A 9,788-nucleotide genomic window follows, 5' to 3' on the forward strand; every position below is an offset into this window, starting at 1 on the left:
CGTCCCATAGCTGAAGGATTCTGAAATAATATGAATATATTTCAAATAAAATCACGTTAGTTCGCTTTCGAGTAACATAAAATTTAGCGAACAGTAGCTATAAAACCAGGTTTAATTCACCATTTTCTACATTGGAAATGCCTGTACCAAGTCATGGATATGACAGTTGTTTTCCATTCGTTTGATGTGCTTGAGGTTGTTTTGTTGCATTAGATAAATTTTCCTTAGAGTTCTGTACTTTTGTCATCTTACTTATATCGATGTTCAAAGCTGAAAATTCATTATGACGATTAAAATCAAGGAAACAAAACCCAACGGAGTAAATCTCATGAACTCCTAATGGGTTCATCGACAGGGCTAGTGTCTACTATGAGTCAGGATGAAGACACGTGTTACAATCAAACATTCAACAAATTGCGATTTTAACAACATTGTGTCTAGCTTGTAGCTTATAACATGCAACTTTACCGGATATTCTTCCGTCCCTCTTCATGAATAAATAAGGTTATTCCCGTCAAGAAAGGTGTGGGGTTCAAAGAGAAGTTGTTCCACTTTACCAAATTGAAAGGTCTAAATTACAATTCTAATATTTTTAAGTATAAAATATTGTTAACAAAAAATTGTATTTTAAATGTCTTGATATATGCTGAATTTCTGTTAAATTGCACAATTCATTTGTGGACCTTTGGTAAAAGTACTCATTGCTATTCATCATATCTGCTATTTTGAACATATTGATGAAACAATTAAGGGGAACTTGGCAATACTTCTTTGATATGTCTAACACTAGACTATGTAAACGACTTTGATGGCAAAAAAATCGTTTTGTTATACAAAAACTCCAACCAACTTTATATGATAATTCAAATTGTGAAGGACGGAAGCAAATCACAAAAGTGTGTTATACACTTTTGAAAATAAAACCTAGAATGCATCGAATTCTGAAATGGCAAACTGACTTTATCTATGAATTTACAATATGAAAGATAGAAAAATATTTACCAATTTTCTGGTTCATACCATTGATTTTATTTTGGTCGAAGATTTTTTTCTTCAGGGGAACATAGTTTTAAAACAGAATCAATGAGAGTAGAAGCTGAGCAATAAAACTCTTTTTTTTCTCTGCACGAACTTAACTACCCCTTTTGCGTTGCCTGAAAATTACATAAAACATAAATTATCTTACAATATCTATCCTTTTTGATAACTGCCCATCCGTCAAAAGTCTCAATGGTAACACAGCAGTTCTCAGACGTATCCAGACGAAAAATAGAAGTTGCGTGGTTATAGCTTGCATCACAGCATTTCTCCTCTGAAGTACACATCATTGCACACAATACTTTCGTGGCACAAAACTCGTGTGTATAGTATTCAGTAACTGCAATCCGTTTGCCGTTTTCAGTAGCAAATTTTGCTCCATTTACTTTATTTTCCTTAGTGTTTATCGACACAATCCAGTTGGTAACCAAAAGACAAAATGTGACTTTCATAATTAAAAACTAGTAACTACCTTCAATCGGAGCATAAATGCACAAAATAACCCTGCTACTGATGCGTTTTCATTTCATTAAATGAGTTTTTGTGTATATGACTGGTCATGATTTTTTTCCTTATTTCAATATATCGTGCATATACTCAAAAATACTTAAATGTTTCAAAAATATCTTAACATGTTGCACTACCATCTATTAAATATTAATGTTGCGCTTGCGGTTAAAACGAATGCATGTGGTGCCAGACCTGAACTAGTGCGAATGAAATATTAATTGATTTTTGTTTCAAACTAATAATGCACGTATCACGTACCTATTATTTCTTGATTTGCACTTAATAAGGATTGGGCATTAATCTCTATTAATCCAATACGTGCAGCTAAGTTTTTAAAAACCCCTGAGACAATTAAAGTAAAACAAAATGCATTGAAACATTGGAGTTGTAATGTCAACAAACATTGTTGAAGGCAGTATAAGCCCTAGATGTATACTTTTCAGGTTAATCCCACATCATGTATACTTCATATCGGAGCTGTTAAAGCATCAGGGGTTAGATTGTAAATAATAACTATAACGTTCGTGAGATGAATAAAAATGAAAACGTACGATTTTCTTTAACAGATTATTAAACTGAACTGCATTAAAATACATTTATTTAATGTATTTACAAGGGAAATGATTAAAAAAAATATTGTAAAATGAAAGCCCATAGTCACATGAGTCAATAGTTTGGCAATAAACCTATCAAAAAGTAGAAACATTACATAAGCATTGTATAGCCAGTTTTAGAAGTCGGCTAATTGCGAAAGAGAAATGAAATCTTTCACTAGAATCAATATGTCTTACTTAGGCAGGCCAATTTGTGAACGTAGAATTGTCCCATTTAATAAATGTAATAGTTATTGTTCATTTTACGTTTATAAATTGAAACTATAAATTTCTCCTCATAAAAAGACAAGCATTCATCAACTCCCAGTGATAGACATGCATGTACTAATACTAAATAAGTGCACACAAACTGCATGAGATGTTGTATTTATTCAATTTCAACTTATTTTAGTGGGTTAATAGATTTTAGAATTGAAATATTTTAATTTTATTATTAATCTTCTTCAATGTGTTCATTCTCTTACTTTTAGGTCAGCATGTGTCTAACATTTTAAAAAGACGCACATCACTTATTCTTGGCCCCGTTGCTTTCTGTCTTAAAATGTTTTAATTTCAAGCATTTAGGGGGTCAATATATAGATATTTACATATCAGAGCGTACTGGGAAACGGAACTTTGTATATACCAAAACAGGTACTTCATATTTGAAACACATTTAATATATGCCCCCCTTTTTAGAGCTCATTTGTACATTTTTTATTGTTCAAAATTATATGTAAAAATGCGTTCTACAAGTCTTTCAACTTTCATTAGTTACCTGAATTACCAATATATATTCTACATAGCTTGACATTAACACAAAATTATTTTGCTGTAAATATGTACAACTTTCCGACAAAGCCCAAGTTGGTTGTGTTACATCTTACAAAGCCTAACCGAAGTGTCTGCCCTATACATACGATATTTCCTGCTAAGTCATCTAACAAAAATATCGTTGTGCCCTGTGGTTGTCTTAATCTTGGCATTGTTTTTTCACGCTTAAATGTGGTTGATGGGCTAAATTGTTATAGCAAATGATAAATTTCCTCGTCAGATTTATTTTACTGAAATTACTCCATGTCTTAGTTCATCAACTCACAGTTTTGACGTGATCGTCTTTTTGTAAAGAGTCTTAAATTTGCAGTGAGGTGAGAGTTTTTGCTCCGTGTTAAAAGCCTCACTTTGACTTTGAGATGAAAAACAGCAATAACAGCGTTGTTCCTTTGCTTTTTTTGGCTGTGCATGTACCCCAAAATAAACAGAGACCTGTACCAATAGTTATCAAAGGTACCAGGATTATAATCTAGTACGCCAGACGCGCGTTTCGTCTACATAAGACTCATCAGTGACGCTCATATCAAAATAGTTATACACCAAACAAATACAAAGTTGAAGAGCATTAAGGATCCAAAATTCCAAAAAGTTGTGCCAAATACGGCTAAGATAATCTATGCCTGGGATAAGAAAATCCTTAGTTTTTCGAAAAATTCAAAGTTTTGTAAACAGGATATTTAAAAAAAATTACCACATAATTGATATTCATGTCAACACCGAAGTGCTGACTACTGGGCTGTTGATACCCTCGGGGACGAAACGTCCACCAGCAGAGGCATCGATCCAGTGGTGTAAATAGTTATCATAGGTACCAGGATTATAATTTAGTACGCCAGTACCAAGTCAGGAATATGATAGTTTTTATCCAATCGTTTGATGAGTTTGAGCTTTTGATTTTGCCATTTGATTACAGACTTTCCGTTTTGAATTTTCCTTGGAGTTAGGGATTTTTGTTATTTTACTTTTTGCAATATGCACCAATCTATAACAAATTGTCTACAGTCTCTTATATTTTTTTACGAATGTTTTATTGTTCAATTTGTTCGATAACACTTGATTATACAATGTATACAGAACAAATTTTTCTGACATAAACTTTTGCTATGGAAAATTTATGACTCCAATTTTTTTTATTTTTTTTTGTGTGTTCGACTTATAAAAGTTTTTCTATCAAATAATATAAGATAAGAAAAGATGTTTTTATTGAAAGTAAAGGGCCAATCCCATGAAAAGCACAGTAATTTGATAAAATGATTTTTTTGAAACAAAAAATGTTGACAATCAGATAAAAAAATAAAAATAATCAACTAATAAATCTTAATCTACAGCCAGACCAAAGTCCAAAGCAAAAGTGTTAAAAAAGCGGTAATAAAAAAAGATAATATATAATATAAGCAGGCAAATATTCGTAATGGGTTACAAATAAACATATCTGTACTATATTGATAGTTTCCTGCGTTCAAAACAGTTATTAATATAATTCCATAATTTTTAATGTCTCTAGTTTTTTTAAAATAAAAAACCAATTGAACTTGGCACTTTATACAACTTATAGAGCTCTTTTCTCGAGAGATTATAAAAGGGACATTAATATATATAAAATATTCTTCATCTTTAACTTTATCCAACGTGCCTTTTTTAACAGAACCTTTGTGATTTATCTATTTTGTTTCTTGCATATCTTTCCGTCTCTATTGTTAGTGTGTGTTCACTTATTTTGATCGTCAACAGTGCTTATCTAGCTTTAAATTCGTTTAACTCAATATGTTTTATTCTGTACCAAACAATTTTTTACTTGAAAAAAAGTTTTAAAAAAATACCTTTATCGGATTAACAGTATTTTCTCTAAAATCTTTCCAATAGTTCAGAAAACTTTGACATAATTCTATATCTTTACTATATACCCGACCAACACTTAAATGTAAGTTTGTAGTTCTATCTTTAAACTATCAATACTAGAAAATCATGTAGTAATTTTTTTTTTTTACATGTAACTCTTTATTACAAATATATGCATCATATAATAAACCAGTCTTTGTTTTCTCTATCCTGTTAGCATATTTTTACATAGTCAATAAAATAGAAAAATATATAGGAAATCTTCCTAATTCAGACAACACAGCAAAATTACTTGCTTTTCTGTTAACCCCAACAATATATTTCATAATTTTTGTGTGTGATATTTTAGATATACCTGTATCTTTTGAATAAACCTTTTTAAAATGTAATTACTCTTCTTCTTACATGTAACTGCAGTGATTGAAAACATTCCCCAAATTTCACTGCCATACATTAAGATAGGTTTAATTTTATACTTATAAAGTTGCATTAAAGTTGAGACACTAGGATTTGATGACGCTATTTATTGTTGTAATTTAAAACAAGCTTTCATTGATTTCTTGTATTGCTCATCTTTACACTGTGTAAATTAACCACCAGACACAAAATTATAAATTGAAATTGACTAGTCTTCAAAAAATTTTAATGGTCACCAATTTTGATATGAAACTTCAGTTGTTTAAAATAAAACTATTAAATTATTGAGGTTTTCTTCGAACTCAACTTTCCTCGTTCCCTTTATGACTAAGCTTAATTACGGTGAAGTTTGCAAAAGAATCTCATTTGGACAACATTGGTTTGAATAAAGTAAACAAATTTCATGTGATTCTGTACAGAAATGAAGATCCTGTAAATTCATTCTAAAGAATTTACGTAAAGTATTATGTCATAAGAAAGCTCAGATGTTGAACGAGAGTTACTTTCTACACTGAAGTCTGATGTAACTGATTTATAGTTAAAAATTAAAGTTCTACATGGTTGTTATACCTTTACAAAATAATTGGAGATTCTTTGCTATCAAATAGGGATGAATAAAGTTTTCAACGGTAGAGTCATTCAATATATATAGATTCTTACATTGATACCAGTGGATTATCGGATTTATCCAATCGAGATAGTTAAATTATCAATTTTAAAGTTCGAGCCGCCTCGGCGAGTACTTTAAAATTTATAATTTAACTATCGAGATTGGATAAATCCGATAATCCACGAGTAACTATGTAAGAATCTGTTTCTCTAATGATTAAAAAGACATTTCTTTTTTTGTTTACCGAATATCCCCTTCGAGTGCCTTTCACATTGCACGAAGTTGTCAATTTCATTAACACCTGTTATCATATTTTGGTTCATCCAGTCAGACAAAAAGGTCATGACCCTTAAAATCATCCAATGATCTTTTGAGATCACCAGCAACCACACGTTGATTAATTTTTTTTGTACAATGGGTTCGAAAAGGGATAAATTTCCATAGAGTTACAGAAATTTTATTTAATCAATTGTAATGGGTTTGTTTTGCGCTTTTTTTGCTGTTCTTTATCTTAAAGACACAGTGAAACCTAAGTAAAATAAAACATAATTTCACCTCACTGCAAGTTTACGACGGCCCCTGGCACCTACTGCCTATTTATTTTCCCGATCAAGGCAGTAAAAGATTCTTACGCCATCTCTGATTTCAATGGTTTCTTACTTTGCTTTTAAAGAGGAAAAACCTAGATTAAATTCAGAAAAATGAATTTGGTAATGCAGCAAGAAAAAAAGTAGTGTAATTCCTTAATTTCTTTTAATTTTCAGAATGGTTTTTAAAAGAGTCAACACATGCTCGCAATTTACCGGGTTTCTTCTTATTTAAATAAAGTAACAGCTACAAATGTTCCATGAGTACAACATTCAGTTGAAAATACCATTCACCACTTTTGGTCATTCATACGCACTGCCATTGCACAATTTCGTTATATTCTGTAAATTTCTATTAATTCTATAATATATATAGGAAGATGTGGTGTGAGTGCCAATGAGACAACTCTCCATCCAAGTAACAATTTAAAAAGAATTTTATAATGTATATATGACCATGCTTATCTATGTTTTAAGAAATTCACATACATAAGGTGATGGTATTTCACAAGTACCATCACCCCAAGCGTAGTCGAAACCTCCCCAGTACATAAGACAAAGCTGTGTAGTCGGAGCGTTTGGTTGACTTGAGTGCATGTCATTATATGTCATAGGTTGCCCAGGATTACTGATCCATTCAAAACTTCCATTCTTGTTGAAACTATAACCTCCTAGCCAGTACCCGTTACCTGTAAGTATCAGTAATTTATAGTGAAAATAGATTTTGAATGCTGGTTTACAACTGTACAAATATTAAATATTGTAAAAGTTATTTGGTACACTAAACTGTTTATCATTCGTATGTAATTGCATCTGCTTATTTTTCTGGAATAATTTTCGTGTGATACGTTTATGTTGTATAAAACACGTACCATCAATAGTATCATGTATCATCTGATGCCAAAAATTGCATATGATATGGTTGTGCAAATGTGTAAATCAAATATTCAATATCGCTTTATATACAAAAATCCTTATTTGAAATGATCTCGGAATGCACAGCAAACTTGGAATCCTACATATACACCTACATCTTTCACGTATGATATTTTGGGAAAATCCCTCATACATATTTATCTGTCCTTCTCTTCTTTGGTATTAACAAAAAAGAACGATGACATAAAAAGGCCAGAAAAAAGTGTTTGATTCTCTCATAGCCGACTATAGGGTATTTTTTTTTCTCATAAATTAATCTAATAATAATTCATAATTTGTAGTTATTTTAAGATTCCCACTTACTTCCGGTATTACTGAGTTCGTTTTTGATAAAACTGTTTTCCTCTGCAGTTTCAGCCTCAAGAAGTTTACCTCCTAAGCATTCACAGCTTGTCTGTCGAGGGAAATGATATATATGGATAAAGACAATTTTAAATAGATACGAAATTATATCGTTACAACTTGAAGCACCACATAATTAATGTCATATTGCTGCTTATTAAGGGAACAACTGGAACAGATTTTGAGACGCCCCTTTAGAAATTGACGTATTGCTCAGACAACCATATATTTTTCTAAATCTGTCTGTTCGCCGCCTCGATAATTTTGAGGTTTGGGGTCATTGAGTGTCTGTCCCATCGAGTTCAAATATTACCATATAAAAATAATATCACACTCAAGAAAAAGCTTTATTTCACGCTATTTCCATAGAAACATATGTGACTCCATTAAAAATGTTTTGCGCTATTTATAAAGTCTCCCATATCTTCAGTGTTATCCATTTTCTTCTTTAAAATTTCTAAAAGTAAGTTTCAGTACAACGCTAAAAGTTCGTTTAGCTTCCTTTTATAGATTTGAGCAATCCTGATGCAGAAAAGTTCAGAAAAACGCTTCAGAACCCCTGCATTTATAAAGTGGTGTATTTCTTCATTTACTATATCTGGTAGTCGGTGCTTCGGTACTGACACGATTTATAGCTTACATTTTCTAAAGTTATAATGAAAAAATAAATTTTAAAGAAACTAAGGTTTCAATTCGCAATGACAAAGACTTGACCTAAATGAATTTAAATATTATTTTTATATCCGAATTGGTCAAATTGCTCGATCCATGTTTCCACATTTGTTTACATCCCTCGCTTTCAAACTTATATGTTTCAGCGTTCCAAATGAAGGTTAATCCAAAAATTCATTTCGAACGCAAGAAATGTTTAGAGTATTATTTTTATCTATAACACTGCAAGATATCAAAAAAAAATTCGACTTGCCTTTGAACAGTAAAAGATGATGAATTAATTACAAGTCTTCAATGATAAGAATATGGAGCTTGGATTTAATGTTTTCAAATATTTTATTTGCTTTCTTTGGTGCTATATCGTGTGTGTTGTTTATTTTTAGTTCATGCTTGTCACAAATCTTATAATTTACATTACATTAGTCTATTTGCGAATTACCGATTTGATTCTGTTGCAACATACCTTCACCATTAGTTGATTCCTTTTGCCAATTGAAGTCTGATTCAAAACTGACAAAAATGGGCTGTTATATGTTATAATGCAACTAATGGTAAGTTGAAGCTGATATATCGGCGTTTTAACAAATTTATTAATGAAAAGTAAATTTTTACACCAAAAGATTAAATGTGATCAAAATATTTGAATGACTTAAATATTACACACATAACGGACACATACATTCACTGTTTACGCTTGTTCTTCAAAGTCAATGAAAATTATGGTCTTTCCTCAGGTAAATAAGTTGCACAAATAAATCTCTAATTACAGGATCAATTACGGAATTAGCAAAATGACAATTGAAAAACCAAACAAACCAAAACACATATTTTATTGTGAAATAAATGTTTGGGAAGTTGTAAATATTGTAAAATAGCACGGACACATCTTGTATTTAACTGAATGCTATAACGTTAAATATATTTTCAAACATGCTATTTAATAATACCTTAGCGTTATGCCATGACTTAGAATCCTCGGGGATTTCGTAAAATGACGCCCCATAGCTAATACAACTAGTACATACCGGCTCTGAAATTATAAGAAAAGAATTAAAATAAAATCTCGTATGACTGCTAATGCAGAGATATAAAGGTAATAATTGCAGCCAACAGTAAAGAACAGCTGTTCAAATCCCGCTTTCCACCTGCACTATATTGGGGTTGTTGACATCTTGTAAGGGCCTCTTGTCGCTGGAGTAGCTCTATTAAACGGAAGATATTAGGATGTGGAGTTTTGACGTATTTCGTGATGTAAGAGTCCTATTCTTTAATTATGGCATACTGTAAACCAACTTATTTTTGCGAGTGACTTAATTTCGCTATTTTAGAAACGTGAATAGAAAAATAACGCGAATATAAATCGTCGCAAATATGTAAAACTTGGATCATGATAAACTACATCAAGTAAAT

General features: G+C 31.2%; 1 long non-coding RNA gene across 1 annotated transcript; it reads right to left on the reverse strand.

Moving 5' to 3' along the window:
* Nucleotides 1-5,554: 5,554 nt before the first annotated feature.
* LOC134708474 (uncharacterized) lies at nucleotides 5,555-9,583 on the reverse strand. The gene is made up of 3 exons (XR_010105846.1): nucleotides 9,326-9,583; nucleotides 7,668-7,758; nucleotides 5,555-7,117 (listed from the first exon to the last, which is right to left on the reverse strand). It is a non-coding gene; the product is annotated as an uncharacterized LOC134708474 (long non-coding RNA).
* Nucleotides 9,584-9,788: the final 205 nt, after the last annotated feature.

The sequence above is a fragment of the Mytilus trossulus genome, chromosome 1 (assembly GCF_036588685.1).
Source record: "Mytilus trossulus isolate FHL-02 chromosome 1, PNRI_Mtr1.1.1.hap1, whole genome shotgun sequence".
Taxonomy (NCBI): domain Eukaryota; kingdom Metazoa; phylum Mollusca; class Bivalvia; order Mytilida; family Mytilidae; genus Mytilus; species Mytilus trossulus.